We start from the raw sequence: 18,250 nt of genomic DNA on the forward strand, positions 1-18,250 counted from the left end.
TTTTGACTCAAGCATAAATTGGATTTAAGTGAGGCAAAGTTGCATGAAGTTGTTGGCCTCATTCTCTCTTTCAGAATCATTGAAATCCAGTGGCAAGACAAAAATCAAGATGACTGGTAATGGCTCAGGATGGAGTGGATGACTTCCTAGTTTTCAAAGTCTAACCAACCTCTAAGCACTCCACAGTGCCTGCTTCCACTGCCTTCATGGCCCATTGGAACAAATTGTTCACATCTGTCTATTCTGCTTGGGAAGTCTTTACATGCCTGAGGTGGGCACCTCCCCCTAACTCATTGATGGGTTTAAACCTGTTGCTTACCCTCAACCTGGTTTAGCCTGTTTGTCAACATAGTTTACCGGGATGTGGTCACTGTGCACAATATAGATTCTTGGAAGTTCAGATGAGGGTTGAGTGGCAGGTGGACACCACAGGTGGAAAGAAGCCCAGAAAAGGGCTTGGCAACCCTGATGGCAGAGGTATTGATCTTCCCTAAAGACCTGTACACCCCAATAATCATACCCAAAAATAACATTTTGCAAATAGGTATTGAAGGATAATACACACACACACATTATTTACTCAAGAAGCTGGTACAACTTTGATAACAATTAGCATATTAAATTTTGTTTTTGAATAGTATTATATGAAAGCTAACATTCAGAGTAATCTCTCTGTAAGTATATATTTAAGGTGCACTCTAAGTCTAAACTTTTTACATAATTTCTAGATGGAGACATGTATATTGTAGGGGAATTGGATTTGAATCTCTCAGTTTTTGTTGCTTTCCCTCTTCATCTCCCCCTCCATCTCCTCTATCTTTTCCTTTAACTCATCAAATAATTGGTCATTTTATCTGTATGCATTAATGCTCCCTTCAGTTTCATCCTTATCCATGTGGAATGGCCTTGCTTACCCATCTAACACTGACACTGGCCAGTTAGATCCCCAAAGGATAGGTTAGCTATCCTTTCAAACACTAGCACAAGAGCCATAATCAGTATGCTTCCCCTTAACAATCAGCCAATAGGCTAACTTACATATTTAACAAAAGAATTTGCTCAAATGGAAGAACAGTAAGTACATATAATTTTCCCCAACAGTTGGGCATATTTTTCCACAAATACACCCAGAGTTCAGAAGAGAGAAAAAGTGGGCAGGGACTGAGCATACAATAATATCAGGGCTCATACAGGGGACACACATGACCAAGACAATTCACAACTTGGAACTGCAAGGCCTTGATGTGCTTCCTTTCTCTCTCCAGAGAGTAGTCACAAAGTTCACTACAAGTAATTTCACAGTTAATCTGGACTATCCATGCAAGGCATGGTTTCTCCACAAGACCAATGTCAGGCTTGTTTCTTTTAGAATAGGATGTCTTAGTTAGATGGGCCAATATGCTATTGAGCTTGATGAGGCAGGTCATTTGGTGGCTTACTGGTTTCTTACCAGACTCTGAGACTATTGGAATAGGCGGGGTAGGCTGCTCTGCCACTAGGAAGTGGTTGGTGGAAAGGGCCCAGCAAAAAAGATCCTCCCAGGACTTCCACTTCTGGGAGCCAAGATGGCAGAGTAAGAGGTGAGTCGCTCTTATTCTCCTTTATTAACCCCTGAAAGCCCAGAAAATATCACCCCAGGAAAAATCCTGGAACAGCTGAACCAGAAGAAAGATGGGGTACAGCAGTCCATTAGCCCAGGTAGCTTGAGGGATTAACTGGAAAGACCCCTCTTACCTTGGGGGAAGGGGAGCTGCACAAAATGGGAGGCATCCCAGAAAGCTAGTGGAAAGCCCCACCTCAGCATACCAGGAGGAGATCCTAAAGCCCAGGTGGTAGAGTAGGCAAACACCAACACCTGGACTCCGAGTGCCTCATTGAGGCTGGGGGAACCGGTGGAAACCATCTCAGAAAACCACCAGGAGCCTCGGCATTCTACAGCAACAGGCTCTCTCAGTGCCTCAGCAAAACTAAGGGAAACAGTGCTCCAAGGGGCCACAGGCAGATAAACACCCTACAACATCCATCTGAAAAGAGCTGAAGAAAACAAAAGAGAGGAAAGGCCTGGGTGAGCAGGAAATCTCCAGGAGCCACACTACCCAATCCTACCCATAGAGTTCCAGTATTGCTGTTTCCAGCCCAATACCAGGTAAGTTGCCAGAACCCTACAGCCTCCAACTGCCAACATTGGAGGCCCCAGCACACAAAGCCATTGACCAGGCCCTGGGCTCCCAACACAAGAAGCTTGGGTCAGTGCCCTCTGCTCCCCAGCAGGAGAGCCCAATCTCTTTAAAGGCTAGGAAATAAGCAAACACCATGAGCACAAAGAAATGTACCATTTATTATGGGAAGAGTGAAGATCAAGGCAGAAATTCTGAAGAGGACAACATTGTCAACAAACCCACATCTGGAACCTCAAAAGGGAATATGAACTAGTCTGAAGCCCAAAAAGCCTTCTTAGAAGAGCTCAAGAAGGATTTTAAAAGTTAAAATGAGAAAGGTAGAAGAAAAAATGGGAAAAGAAATGAGAGGTATGCAAGAGAGAGTCAATAGCTTGGAAAAGGAAGGACAAAAATTAACTGTAGAAAACAATACAATTGACCAACTGGAAAAAAAAAAGTACACTGAAGAAAACAAGTCCCTAAAAAATACAACTGGCCAAATGGGGAAGGAGGTACAAAATCTAATAGAAGAAAACAATTTGTTAAAAATTAGAATTGAGCAAATGGAAGCTAATGACTTCATGAGAGAGTAAGAATTAGTCAAACAAAAACAAAAGAATGAAAAAAATGGATGAAAATGTAAAATACCTCCTTGGTAAAACAACTGACCTGTAAAATAGATCCAGCAGAGACAATTTAAAAATTATTGGTCTACCTGAAAATCACGATGAAAAAAAGAGCCTGGACAGTGTCTTTCAGGAAATTATAAAGGAAAACTGCCCTGAGGTCCTATAACCAGAGGGTAAAATAGCCATAGAAAGAATCCACTGATCACTTCCTGAAAGAGATCCAAAATTGAAAACACCAAGGAATATAGTAGCCAAATTCCAGAATTACCAGGTCAAAGAGAAAATACTGCAAGCAGCCAGAAAGAAACAATTTAAATATCATGGAACCACAGTCAGGATTACACAGGACCTTGCAGCTTCTACATTAAAAGACCATAGGGCATGGAATATGATATTCCATAAGGCAAAAGACCTTGGATTACAACCAAGGATCAACTCCCCAGCGAAAATGATCATGATCTTTCAGGGGAGGAGATGGATATTCAATGAAATAGGGGATTTTCATGCCTTCCTGATAAAAATACCAGAGCTCAACAGAAAATTTGATCTTTAAATATAAGACTCAGGAGAGATATAAAAAGGTAAATGGGACAGAAAGAAACAACATGTTATTAATAAGGGTAAACTCTTTACAACCCTACAAGGGAAGATGACACTTGTAACTCTTGAGAACTGTATTGTTATTACACCATGTTAAAGGGGTATACATAAAGGGGATGCGTATAAATTGACTTTGATGTAATCATGAAAAAAATCTAATTAAGTGGGTTAAATGGATCCAAGTAAGTGAATTAATATGATCTAAGAAAATGTACTAAGAGAAAAGGAAAAGAGGAGGCAGAAAAGGGTAAATTACATCACAGGAAAAGGCCCAAAAACCTATTAGAGCAGAGGGAAAGAAGGGAGGGAGATGAGCATTGTTTGAACCTTACTCTCATCAGATTTGGCTCAAGAAGGGAATAACATAATCAGTTAGGTATAGAAATCTAACATGCCCTATAGGCAGTAAGAGGGAAAACGGGAAGGAAAAGGGAGGGGGCTAATAGAAGGGAGGTGTGACTGAGGGAGGTGGTAGTCAAAAGCAAAACACAGATAGTTATCATAATTATGAATGTGATATGTGAATGTAATGGAATACTATTGTGCTTTAAGAAATGATTAACAGGCAGACTTCAGATAAACCTGGAAAGACTTGTATGGTTTGATGCTGAGTGAAGTGAGCAGAACCAGGAGAACGTTCTACACAGTAACAGCCACATTGAGTGATGACTGACTTCGATAGACTTAACCCCTCTCAGCAAAACAACAATCTAAGACATCTCCAAAAGCCTCATGATGGAAAATGCTATCCACATCCAAAGAAAGAACTATGGAGTTTGAATGCAGATTAAAACATACTATTTGCTAAAAAGAAAAGAAAGAAAGAAAGAAAGGGCCCAGCAAGCCACACTATACTAGATAGCTGCTGTCAGGCTGGTATGAGGCAGGCCATTCTGCTGCTGGACTTTTCTCAGGGTGTGGTATCTGTGCTACACTGGTCAATTTGCTGGGTTTGTTCTTCAATGGGCAACTGTAGTGCCTCCCTCTTCACCTACTGAAAGAACTGAGGAATAATGTACTCTCTTAAGCTAGAATGCTCTATGACTCTTACCTTAGGATTGGCAGGAATGTCTTCCCTTTGACTCCCTCAGGGTCTGAGCTCTGGGGTTGTTAATCACTCAAAGGAAGGAGATGGGAGAAGAATTGCTTCTCCTTTTCAACAAATTATTTGTGTTCAAAAGCCCCTTCCTTCCACAAAAAACTCCATAATACCTTTTGGGGAATACTATTTTTCACCTCCTATACTCCTTTAGGAATCTCATGTAGATTACTGGCTAGGCACAACCACATGAACCCTCTACTCTGGAGACATTCAATTGTCTTGCTGACTTCCTCATATGAAATTAAGGTATTCAAACCTTCCACTTCTTCTGGAGTGGGGAATATCTATTTTGGATCTCAAGGATTTACCTTTTACTTTTCAATGTCTCCATCTTTTATCCTCTGCTAAGCCTTGAGTTTTTGCTGAAGTCTCACTTGAGTACTCTGCTTGCACATCCTTCAGGAGACAGTTTCATTTATTGCTGTGGACAAGAAAAAATTTAATCACTATAACCTTCTAGTACCCAGCCCCTGAATGTAGCTTTTTTGGCTGCTAGAGGATAGATAAGCTAACACCTTGCTTATCCCACTATCTATGTCCTTCCAGCATGATTGGACCTCCCTCTACTTGCATACTGCTGACATAGCCTCTTGAACCCAGAGTGAGTTTCACGCCTTGCTATGGTATGAAAATAGAACTTTAATGGAGGTTAGTCAATCTAACTGCCAGGAAGGGAAGCTAATTGCAAATCTACTCTAAATATACAAAACTAGAAATGTATTTCCCCCCTAAATGTAAGAACACTTCAAGAGAAGCAGAGATGGGTAGTAGATAGAGAGCTGGCCTCAGAGTCAGAAAGATGTGAATTCAAGTCCCATCTCTGAAATATAATGTCTATGTAGTACCCTAGGTAAGAGGTGTAAAACACACAACTCAAAACACTCCCAAGTGAGTCCAGAAGCAAATTAAAATGAAATTGAGAAATATTTAAGAAAATAAATAAAAATACATAAAACATAGATAACATCACATTTTAAAAGTCAATATGAGGCCCACAGTTATCTTTTTGTATGGATTAGTGGTCTCCATTTCTATTTGAGTTTGATGCCACTGTTCTGGGTGACTCATTAAGACTACAAATTTCAGAAAAGGTCCTTTGAGACCTGCATGGGTAAAGGGAATTCCTCCCCTGGAAAAGCCCTCCACTATCCCATAAGAATGTATTTAGGATCTGAGATCCCAGTTGTCACTTACAGTAATTCGTTGCCCATCATATAGCAGTGAACTTCTCTGAATTCAGTTAAACTGGTTTCCTGGCAAAGTTCTCGTGACAGTTCATAGATGCTGGCTCTAAACGTGAAGCCTCTTCAGCATGGTAGGATGTACTGGAACCTGGACATTGGCATAGACTTAGGATACCCAGAGTCATCTCTATAATATAAAGATGCATTAGAGTTTCTTTTCTGCACTAATTTAATTCCCATCAATGTTCAAAAGTGTGCAAAATTTACGGGATAATGTTCTCTGATGGAGCCCTGCCAAAGGAGGACATAGAACAAGGACGAGAAGTATAAAAACAATTTGAAAATCACGAATACATATTTTAGCTATAAAATGCTTAAAACAAAACTTCTGATATAAAGACTTATAAATTGCTATATCTTGGGCTAAAAAATAATCCTAGGATGATGAGACTATGAAAATGAATGCAAATTAATTTTCCCTAGGTTAGAAAATGATCTGATAATATGTATGAAAAATCCAGGACTATTTGATAGTTCCATTTGATAGACCATGGCATCTAATTAGAGCCTGGTTCTATGCAAGCTTCCAGTACATGGTTGATGTTGAATTATCAATAGAGTGGCATTATTATTCAACAGTGGTAGGAATGCATATTTTCACTTTGTACTAGGTAACATAATACGCAAATCCTGTTTCATCAACTCAACAACAGGAACATAATGTATATAAAGCATTTGCAAACTTTGAAGTGCTATAGACATATCAGTTATTATTGTAACTGTTGTTATGAGAAGCAGATTTAATTTCCAGGAAATTATCATATGAAAGTGGTTAAGTAAGTTAACTTTTTGTTAAGCCTTTTGTGAAGTGAATTATTAACACCTATTGTATTTTTTAAGCAACTTAGTGTACCAGATCACCTAAAATAGCATGAGTGCTTTGAAACTGATAGGAAGTGTAAAGCAGGAATCCTTATCACTTGTCTCGAGGAATTAAAAGGAAATCTTTTTTTCCCCAGCCAAATTCAGGCTGCTGTAAAGTTTGGATCAAAATGGAGACAAGTAACTGCTATTCACTCAAATTCCTTCCTTCCTTTCCATCACTCCTAGAGATGGGATAAGTGTTAATAGAGGTATTGCCATCAGCTGGCATTGTCTGGATTCAATGAATATAACCTTATCATTATTGTTGGGAAAGTCTGTACCAGAAACAATAGATCCAAAATATAGGGGAATTGGTAAGGAAATACGCTACATGCAGCCTTCTACCTTTCAGCTTTTCTCTTCCACATCTAGCTGTGAGACATTGGATAGTCAGGAATTTACAACTTGGAAAAACACCCTGCAGTTGTGATTACAAAACTACTGTTTTCAATCTCTGAGGAATCTTAGAGGGCAGAGGAGATGTCAAAAGTCTAGTGATGAGTTAATTTTGTTCCATGTCACAAAATAAAGGTTTAAAAAGTGGCTTCTGGAAGTTACAGCTGAGAAGGATGCACAAATTTATAGAATGTACTATTGGACAGATGTTTTTAAACATTTGTTGGAGGAAAGTAGAGATTACTGGCGATTAGCACCAGTTCATAAAGTCGTGGCAAGCTAACCTTTTGTGATAGGATCACCAGACTGGTAGATTGGGAAAATGCAACAGACACAATGTGTCATGATTTCAAAATGTCTCCTTACATTCTTTTGAAGAAATGCAGGTTGGATAATAAGATAGTTAGATAGAATGATAACTTGAACAAACAGCAAAAAAATTCAGTTTAAATTTTTTATTGATATCTTTTGCTTTTTTATATCACCAAAACTTCTATCAGTATCCTTTCTCCTCCTTGAGAGTCACTCTTTAGAGCAAATAACATTTTTAAGGAAAAAAGAGGGAAAAAATCAGTAAAAACTGATCAGTAAATCTAAAAAGTCGGTAAATATGTGCAATGTGCCACACCTGTGGACCTCCCACTTCTACAAGGGAGTGAGGTGGGAATGTCTTCTCATATCTCTTCTTTGGGGCTATGCTTTTGTTCTCTACTATTTTGCAACATTCACTATTTTGTGACTGTTCTTGCATTTTACATTACTGTAATCATTGTCTTCTTTGTTTTCTAGGCTCTGCTTACTTCATTCTGCATCAGATTGTACAGATCTTTCCATGCTTCTCTATTCATCACAACCACCATTTTTTACAATCCAATATATCCAAAGCATATCAATTAAGGTATTGAACCAGAATGGTCTCTCTAGTGGTGGGCTCTGCCCTGTCCTATTCAATATTTCCAACAATTCGAGCTGTCCAAACCTGGCATAAGCTGCTTGCTGAGGTAATGAGCTCCCTATGACTGGAAGTGTTCAAACAAAGATTGGATCCCTAAACCTGTTATACATGTTGTAGAAAATAGTCCTGAATAACTCGAGGTTGGGCAAAATTACTTCTAAGATACCTTTCAACTTTAATATGATTTTATGAAATGAACCCAAACACTTCTCAAGGTTTTACGCCTTTTAGGTCAAGTTTATGGGAAAAACTTTTTTTTCCAATTGTAAAAGTAAATGATAAAATAATCTACTCAAACACTTTGACCTTTTCAGAGGGAATGTACTGTATTTCTCCGAGATGTGATTATTGTCACTATCATTGAGATATACCAGCTACTAATTCATTATAGCAGCATTGGCCTTCTTGGCCTGGTACACCACAATAATTTATGGGTGGAAAAGTACTCTCTCAGTGATATGACAAGTGTCTAGACTCTTCCCTTCTGAACTGCCAACAAAATATTCTACTGTAGATATCCAGTTTTGTAACATTTCTGAGTAGAGTATTTGAAACTACCCTCTGACGCTGAGATAAGTGGCCTGGCTTTCCTTTGAAGTTTCTCAGTTTCCATATTTGCTTTTAAACGGCACTCAGAGACTTTCTCTTTGCTTCGTTTATCAAGGGTATGGTATTATTATGTTGCTATTTGAAGACAGAGAGAAAAGACCTAAGTGGTGGCAATCCATGTCAGGATTTGCAACAGCAGGTGCCCCCTTTATTGGGGTGTGGGATGGAGGAGATAGACTGGATGGAAAGAGGGTGATGTTTGTACCTACTGCTGCCCACCTCACTTAGCCCGACTGTGGCGCCACTAAGTTAGACTGATAATAAGCGTGAGAGTGAGTTTCCTAGGGGGCGGAGAGCTCTGAGTGAGAAGCGGTCTGCAGAAGCAGGTTTCCCAGTCTCTGGCTACCCGACGAACCCAGGGACCCCCTTCTTCCCTGCAGCAGCACCTGTAAGTCCGTCGACCTCTTTGTTTGCCCTAGGAGCCAAGTTGGGGAAGTGACCCTCGGAGCCCAGCGGCTCAGACATTAAACCAGGGCAGAGGGGAAGGTACAGGGGGTGGGGGAGAGGGAGAGAAGAGAAGAGAGGGCGGCGGCAGCTCCGGCTGATCCCAGGACTGAAGGAGGGAAGCGGCGGTGGTGGCGCGGCCGTCGCGTGGTTCATTCAGCTAGCTCCAGCAATCGTGAGGGCGGAGGTCGGGGGAGATCAGGGAGCAGCTCATTCCGGGGGCAGGGAAAGCCAAGGAGGAGAGCGCTTAGGGGCGCTGAAGCGTCGGGAGGCTCTGCTTCGCCTGTGCCTTTTCTTGGTCGAGTTCCTGCGGCTCCCTAAGGAGCCCACTCCCCAGTTGCTGCCGCCGTAGCCAGAGGGGACACTTGGAACGCGAACTTCCTCTGGTACCCCACGTGCGCACCCAGCCTGGGGCTGGTCTCTCTTGTCCCTGTTGTCTCCGCGCTGCCAGCCCGCACCGCCTGCAGAGGGCAGAGGCAGGCAGCCTGGACAGAGGCAGAGGCAGCCTAGGGAGAGGCAAGTACCCGGGACCTTCTTCAGGCACCCAAACAACTTGCTGAGCCCTTGCTCCGCTGCGCTTGCAGTATCGCGAACCGGGAGGGGAGGCAAAGGAAGCGGGCAGGAGGTGAGGGGACCCCACGGGGACGCGAAGGGAGGGAGGAAAAGGGCGAGTCCTTGGGGAAGAAAAGTTTCCTTCCCTGCTTAGTCCTGGAGGACTTCAGCGAGTTGAGCTCAGAGCAAGGTTCTTGGGGTAACGCCCTGGCAGTGATTTCTAGCCCGCATCCTAGGATTAAAAGCCTTCGTTTGGGGGTCTGGGAACTTGGGTTTAAACTCTCCTTCTGATGTTTACTACCTGTGTGACCTTGGGCATCTTTAAATAAAGGGGTCGGTCTAGATGGCCCCTGAGGTCCCTGCTATATATGTGAGCCTTAGGGTCCTTTGCGTGACGGGGACAGACAGGTGGGCTTAATCTCACTTCCTAGGAACGTAAAGTCAAAGTCAGGAAGGAGGCAGAGAGTGAGGGGAAGGAGCATGTGTTCTTGCTGATGTGGGATGTGTGGGGTTGGGGGGGAGTGTATTGGGAAAACTGATGCTTCAGCTGGGAGAGACTCCGAGCTCACTGCCAAAGAGAGCCAGGGTCCTCTAGCTTCTCTCTTACTGCGAACAAGGTAAGGGAATACGCGCCAGGTGGGTTGATTCCTCCCATCTTGCATGATTTGCCTTGGGTTTTGATGTAGGTGTTGTGTCAAAAAAAAACCCTCACCCACTTACAAGATCACCAAGTGAGTGGAGCGGGCGCTAAATGGACTGCTTCTCGTTCCCCTTCATCCTCAGCCCACGTTTCCACCTTTCTCGCTCTGTTGGGCTCCGCCATCCCTGGCCTCTCTGCAGGTCCTCAGCCTTCCCTCCTGGAGATAAAGAAGGCTGTTAGCTAGCTATGTACGGTCAGGGAGCTGACCGGGAGGCTGGACGGAAACTTCAAACAAAGTGGCAGGAACTCTAATTTGCTCTCAGTGGTCCCTTTGCCCGGGGGCTGAGAGGTGGCTTGGCCTGGAGAGGGGGTAAAACCAAGAGAGATTGACACCAGGATATGAATTTTAGATTAATCCATCTGGGTGCAGGGTGAGAGCTAGGGCATGCTTCTTGATTAAAGCAAATAAAAATCCTGCCTCTGGCCGAGTATTACACCTCAATCAACTCCACTGGGATTTGGGGTTGGCTCTGATGGAAGGGAGCTCAGGACTTCCACGTTCCTTCCATTGTCTCTGCCTCGCCTTTGACGTTTGCTCAAGGGTCAGAGGGGCGTAGGGCTAAAGAAAGGTCTGCTAGAGTTGTGTGCTTTGATTTGGGTTTCTCTTGGTTTGTTGTAGTCAGCAACAACCACCCCGTTTCCTTTGGCTCGCTGTAGTCTGTGAATCAGAGGGAGCCGTGGATGAGTTCGGGGATCCCAGCCAGGGCTTTCCCATTGTCCTGCTTTTCCGGGAACCAAGAGGACCACGGTGGTGACAACCGAGGTACTCTGGTGAAAACTTAGGTTGTATCTTTTCTCCATTGCATGTTTCTTGCACATAGGCCCTCCCTTCTGCACCTCTGTCTTTGAGACGTTCTTTTAATAACAATGTTTAAATTCTGACAGTTTCAATTCAGACCTCCTAATTCTCCTTCTGTCTCTAGGAGTTGCATGTTGGGTGATGTTTATACAAGGAAAGCATCAGATGTGATTTAAAACTGTTAGCTTAATGTTTTACCCTGCCTTTATTTCCCACCCCTCACCCTCACCCTACCTCCCCAAACACAAAAGAAACACTAATCTCTGGCTTGCACTGCTAATGTATAGTATTTGTGTGGATAGCGTGCGTTTTAGGAAGTCTTTCCTCCTTCCTCTTTTAAAAAACCTCTCTCCCCCTCCCCTTTCCCTCTTCCGTTTGCTCCAAGGACCCCTATTTCTCTAAGGCTATGAAGCTCTCTTGCTCAAATCTAATTTTATGATCAAGTGGCATGCTGTGAATAATGGCTTTTGACATTGTTAGCAAAGCTTGGCTTGATTACATTATGATATGATCCCTATGGAACTGTTAAGTGCAAGACTGGATTAACTCTTCAGTATCTGACTTTTTTTCAATAAGCCAAATGTTTAAAATATTTGGGTTGTAGAATATATGGTTCAATTAATATAAATTGTCTCATCATTGATATTTTCTCATATCGATGTAGTCAAAGCACAATGGGATTTTAGTTTCTGCTGTAACATGCAGGCATTGTTACCTGACTAAACAGAAGCATTCTTTCAGATGAGGAATTTTTCTGCTCTGTTTTTCATCTACTTATCAATATTTATAAATAATAACAGAGTATAAACTGAATATAAGGCCTTTAGCTTATTAATAATAGCTAAGAAGTTAATGGGGATATTCTATTGTTGGGGTACTGGCATCATTGTGTAATGGCATGTACTGGACTCTGCATTTTGAAAGCATATTTTGGGGATTTTGAACCTCTTATCATATGCTTACTAAACACATCAAGAAGTATATAGTAATTGTTTTTTTTAAAGATCTGCTTTTTTTGTAGCTTAATAGAATAGCAATTGTAAAAGAAAAGACTGAAAACAACCTTCAGATTTTCTTTATCAAGGTCAAAGCCAAAATAACATTTGATTTCTTCTCCTTTTCGGTTTTCATGTTCTACTTTGTAAAGGTGTTTTTTTTTTTTATCATTTGGGACTCTAGTTTAAATTTTTTTTTAAATGGCATTTTTTTTTTGGTGGATATGGGAATACAAAGGAACAAAACATAGCCAATATAAATGAAGTAAAATGCTTTAGTGGAACTAGAGTCTTCTTTCTTTTAGGGTTCAGCACAGTGCCCTTCGTATATTAGATGCTCAATAAATGATTGTTTTAAGTCAGAGATTTGGCAATTTTGGCCTAGAATTTGGGACCTTGGAGTCATTCTTGCCTTCTTACTTTCCCTCCTTCTATATATCAAATCGTCAGCTAGTTTTGTTCATTTTAACCTCCACAATATTTCTTGAATCCAGATCCTTCTCTCCACTCACACAGACATCTCCCTAGTTCATTACCTTGTCTAGATGAGTGCTATGGCCTCCTAATCAGCCTCCCTGACTCCAGTCTGTCCCTTCTCTGATCTATCCTCCACACCAGTGGTGTTAAACAAATAGAAACACTCGCACAGGGCACATATTGACTTTGAAAACTTCAAGTTAACATTATGTTGTATTATATTTTTATTTATTTTGTTAAACATTTTCTAATTATGTTTTATTCCGATTTGGACAGTTAAAGTTGGATACCTTTGCTGCACACAATTTCACAAGCAATACTTAAAAACATAGGTCTGGCAGACACCAAAGGCTCCCTATAACCTCTAGGGTCAATTACAAAATCCTCTGTTTGGCAGTCTGGCTCCAACTTGACCATCTTGCCTTATTCCCCTTTATGCAACCTCTTCAGCACAGTCTTTTTGCTGTTCCTCACACAGGACATTTCATCTACAAAGACATAAAGTCTTTGGACAGGCTGTCCCCTCTATCTAAAATACAGTTCTTTCTTACCTCTGCTTCTTAGAATCCCTAGGTTCCTTCAAAGTTCAGCTCAAATATCATCACCTGAGGCCTTCTCTGACTATCCTCCCCATCCCCACCCCCACCCCCACCCCAACTACTATCCCCCTCAAAATTAAGTTATATTTATTTTGTATATATTTATATCTATACTTGTTGTTTCCTCTTATCCAACGCAAGTTCCTCAAGAGTAAGGAATGTTTCATTTTGTCTTTTCATCAACAGTGCCTAGTATAGTTCCTGGCACATAGTAGGTATCTAATAAGCAATTATTGATTAATTACTATATATACTGTTTATCAGTAAATAATATGAACATAACAACTCACAGTTCTCTCTATATACATATATGTAATATATAGATATGTGTTTGTATGTATGTGTGTATGTATCTGTATGTATGTGTGTATATACACACACGTATACATATATACACACATATATACATATATACACACGTATATATGTATATGCATATGTGTGTATATATGTATATATACATAAACTTTAAGGTTTACAAAACACTTTCTACACAACAACTTAATGCAGAAGGTAGTGTCAATATTATGATGTTCATTTTATAGATAGGGAAACTGAGGTTCAAAGAGGTTGTGGCTTGCCTATGGTTATACAGCTACTAAGACTGATAATCTGGTCTTCTGGTCTCTAATTTCAAGACTTCTTGTAGTGTACAGCAATGCCTGAATATGAGAATTTTTTAAAAATCCATAATTTTGTCAATGAGAGTACTGTTCCCTCCCAACATAGACTTTGGCACCTTAATTGACAGTTTCATGAATTGCTGTGGACACCCCCCCCCAAAAAAAGTCATTGCTTTAAAACCACTCTTCTGATGATCGAGCATTTCTGAATTGAGCCTGGCTGGTCCCTGGACAATAGACAAGTCATCTGTTGCTGCCCCCTATTTGAAACCTTTCTTCCTTGGTAGGGCTTGCCAGCCAAAGTTTGTCTTCCACTGGCAAAACTTTCAAGACCCCATGGTGAGGCATTTAAATAGGAGTAGAATGGAAGAATTAAAGTAACACAAACTTTATTATAGCCCTAAGAGTTCTTAGAGATCATTTAGTTTACTTCCCCTCATTTTACAGAAAAAGAAACAGAAGCTTCAGGCGTTTAAGTTATAGGCCACAATCACAAAACTAATATGAAGAAGTATGGGAATTCAAAATCCAGTACCCCTTTGGCAAAACTTTAAAAAAAATGCAGGGCATCTGTAAGGTCTGCCAGACAAATGAGAGTGGGACAAAGTTTAGGAGGAAATCACATGTTCTTATGATACATTGTCCCTTCACGATAATTTTCCTCATAATGATGGTTTCCGAATAGGTTTTCTTGAAGAAGCACATCTTTTTCTGAGATATTAAAAAGAGGGCAGGAAGAGTCAGAGGGTTGTACAGGGTGTGGGAGGTTGTTCCAGGCTTGTGTGCCAGTGTGGAAAGATGTGTGGAGGTGGAAATAAGAAAAGGGGAACATATGGGGCCAGAATTAATATGTGATTGTACTGAAAGGGGGATGAATAAATGACAATGAGTAAATGAATGACAGGATGTGAAGGGATCAAAGCAGAATAAAATGGAAAATTAAGAGTAATATGCTTGACCTCTGGAGAACTCTTATCTCACTTGAATGTGGTGCTGGAGAAGAAAAGTAGCTGAGATATTATCAGTCTGCTAATGGGATATCTTATATTTGGTAGACCTCCTTATATTATACTATCGTAATAACACTCTAGCAGCATGAAGTATGGAGGTTGTTTGGTATAGTGAAAAGAACATTAGAATAGGAGCCAGGAAAGACCTTCGACTTAGTTCTAGCACTGCTACTAATTAGTACTGAGGGCATTAATCTTTTTGGGTCTCAGTTTCTTAATCTATAAAAAAAATGGTGGAGTATTTCATCCTAAGGCTCCTTCCAGCTCTGTTAGGTCTTTACTTGTGTGAATACATATGTGTGTGTTTTACTGGATGTGTGGTTTTATTCTGAAGGAAATTCATGGTGAGGAACTTTTTTCCAACAAGCTAATCAATCAGCCCCTTCTCTGCAACTTAATAGTCTTAGAAAGTTGCCTAGAGCACTGAAAGGTTAATGCCTTGTCCATGGTCACACAGCCAGTATTTTTATCAGAGATGGTGTTTAAACAAATGTCTTCCTGACTCCAAGGCCAGTTTTCTGTACACTATACCATACTGCCTCATTTTCTTCTGAACCATCAATGATCAGAGGTTCATTGTTTTTAAAAATGTCACGAGCAGAGTGGTTTATATTAGGGAACTGCTTCAAATGTTTATGAATTTAAAAAAAATTTTGTCTTTAATTAATGAACTAGTTTTAAGCACCTACTATGCACCAGGCACTGTGCTAAGCCCTGGATATACAAAGAAAGACAAAAAAACAGCTCTTGCTTTCAGGAGGCTTATCGTTTAATGGGGGGGAAAGGGATGGTATTTAAGTTGAAAGAATAGACAAACTAGTTTTAAAAACTGAATTTTTAAGGACTGAAATTATGTACCTCATATTATGTACCAAAGGTTCTTTACTTGTGGGAGCATCCATGAACTGGTTTAAAAAATGTTTTTATAATTGTATTTCAATATGATCAGTTTCCTTTGAAATCCTACGGATTTGATTTCATACATTTAAAAACTTTATCCTGAGAAGGGGTCCATAGACTTCACTGGACTGAGTCTAAAGGGACCCATGAAAGACAAAGGATACCTGCTATAGGCAAATAGACATCCAAATTTTTCTAAGTCTTAGCCTTTAAAACAATTATTAGATAAAACTACTTATAAAATAAAATGTATCTACCAGACCATTTAGGTATGGGGATGGGATGCAAGATAATTTATTTCACTTGTCTAAAGATCAGTCAAAAACTGTGAATTGGAGAGAAATGTCATTAGAGATATAATAAAGACTATATTCACAAAAGAATATTCTTATAGGTTGAAAGATATTATTTAGGATGAAGGATAATAAACTAAATTAAGCATTGTACAGAATTCGATTGAGTAAATATTAAGTGCTTTGTATTCTGCTTACTGTGGTAAGGTAAAAGACAAAAAATGATACATAGGTAGAGGAGAGAGAAATCTGAAAATAAGAAATTAAGCGTACATAACTTCTCATAACCTCCAATGGCTCCTGTCTCCAAAAATAAGCCCATGAACTTAACCTGTTTAGGTTACCTGTCTCTTCCAAGCCATTGAAATGGAGCTGTGCTTTTGGATGAAGTTTAGAAACATAACATTTCTTAGCTTTTAGCAGCATCTTTGTTTTTCTTATGGCTCATTACCAGAGACATGTTAACAAAGTGTACCCTGTTCCAGATGGTAGACATCTGTTTCTTCTTTCTAGCAGATCAGGAAAGGACTTCTTTAGGATAACCTGAGCCCTTGTTAAAAGTTTTCATCATTAAGGCAAAGTGTGTTTTAGGTATAGTTGGGAATCTTTGCAGATTAAATTGTCACAATTTAATTTACTCTTCTAGATATTTAAAGTTGTCAAGTTTCAATTTTAGGCTAGATTTTATAATGTAAAATCAAAGGGCTAGAGTTATCAGGACCCAGAGTAGCCTGAGAAACCCTCAGGCTAATTTGAAGAAGGTTCCTCACTAAATCCAGCAGCAAGTTTTGCTAAATTATAGCTTAAAGGAACTAATTAGATTTTTGTTTCTGGTTTGTGTGGAGGGAGGGCATAGTGGTGAGTTTTGTTCTATTTTTTCTTTCAGATTATCATGACGAAAAATATTATATAAGCGATTTCAAATCAGACCATCATATTTAACAGCATGGCAATTAATGCAATTAAGTGAACACATGACAGAAAAATAAAATTCATTAAAACTAATGCCAGTTGTACAAATTAACTGCATGGGCAAATGAAGGAAGAAGGTATTCCTTTTCAATGTTTTTCATGAGACATTAGTAAATCCTGAGGAAGCTGGAACTCTTTTATACACATCACTTGAGGAAGGAAAGGAAGGAGAGAGAAGAATGGGGCTGTCCCAGGCTCTGCCATTTATTAGATGTATTAGCTGGCACAAGTTTTTTCATCTCTGAAATGGGGGATAATGTTTACACTATTTTGCTCAAAAGGTTGCTATGAGGATAAGTGAGGTAAAGCATTTACATACTTTTTGGTATGCATTTTGTATTTATAAAGCATTATATTAATGCTAAAATAGCCATGGCACATTAATAAAGGTAATCTATTTTGTTTTTTCCAAGAAGAAAAATCGCCTTTTGGAGGAGGTAGAAAAGTTATATGAAAACAGTAGCATTGGTGTGTTTGATACTAACAACCAGGAAAGAGAAAAATTACTATATGAGGTGTCCTAGAAGTCTTAGTGCAGTTTTAAGCTATTAAAGCTTAAGACCTTCTCTTGTGCCAAGGCCTTCTCCAGGACAAGCAAGACACCTCGGCCTTTGGTTGGGCCCCCCTGCCTCCACCTGTTTTTGCCTTCTCTGAGGAGGTGATCCCTAAGGCTTATAAGATACAACATGTCCATCTGCCATGAAACTAAATCGCAAGGGAGGACCTTGAATTGTCTAAGCTCATTCTGCCTTCAAAGACTTTCTCTCCAACTACTGACACTCAGCATGGACTCACTGCTTACCCCATAGCAGAAATCCCAGTCCCCCAGCTGCTGGTGTACAATCTCCATTTCCCTATTCTTATCTCAGGTCCTACTCTCTTGGGTCCCATCCACCTCAACCCTCTTCCTCTTCCCAATGTTCCACTTTAGATCTGTCCTCTCCATCCATTGTACTCTTTGGAATTCCTGTTCCAAAAGTAAGACACCTTCTTTTATCTTAAATAGATTTCTTTCTCACTCTTTCCAGCTTTTGGACTTCACTGAGACAGTGCTCCGCTTCCCCGCTCCACTCCCACCCCCCCCCCCATACACTGCTTCTGTCACCACCTTTTCTAATACTGCCTACATTTTCTCTCATGCCTCTAAACTCACCAGTCCTGTGGAAGGCATTAAAATTGCTCGCCAGTCACTACTTCCAGACCTTCTCTTGACCACATTCACTAAGCAACATCATCTTTGAAATTCACGTTATCCAAATTTATCACCCAATCCAGATTGGGTGGTTGTCACCTATAGACATCCCCTTCCCAACCCACAGGATGTTTCT

General features: G+C 40.4%; 1 protein-coding gene across 3 annotated transcripts in view; it reads left to right on the top strand.

The window, feature by feature from the left end:
* The first annotated feature begins 8,905 nt into the window (after nucleotides 1–8,905).
* KCNG2 (potassium voltage-gated channel modifier subfamily G member 2) overlaps nucleotides 8,906–18,250 on the top strand; it is a 173,258-nt gene continuing 163,913 nt past the window's right edge. Inside the window, exon 1 of one of the 3 annotated variants that reach the window (XM_027852313.1) lies at nucleotides 8,906–8,946. The gene's annotated coding sequence lies outside the window, so the exon portion shown is untranslated. Of the gene's footprint in view, nucleotides 8,947–9,546; nucleotides 9,628–18,250 lie in introns of those variants that run through there. The other 2 variants (XM_027852311.1, XM_027852314.1) reach the window with 2 other exon arrangements.

This window comes from Vombatus ursinus, unplaced genomic scaffold (genome assembly GCF_900497805.2).
Source record: "Vombatus ursinus unplaced genomic scaffold, bare-nosed wombat genome assembly UNPS02009573.1, whole genome shotgun sequence".
Taxonomy (NCBI): Eukaryota; Metazoa; Chordata; class Mammalia; order Diprotodontia; family Vombatidae; genus Vombatus; species Vombatus ursinus.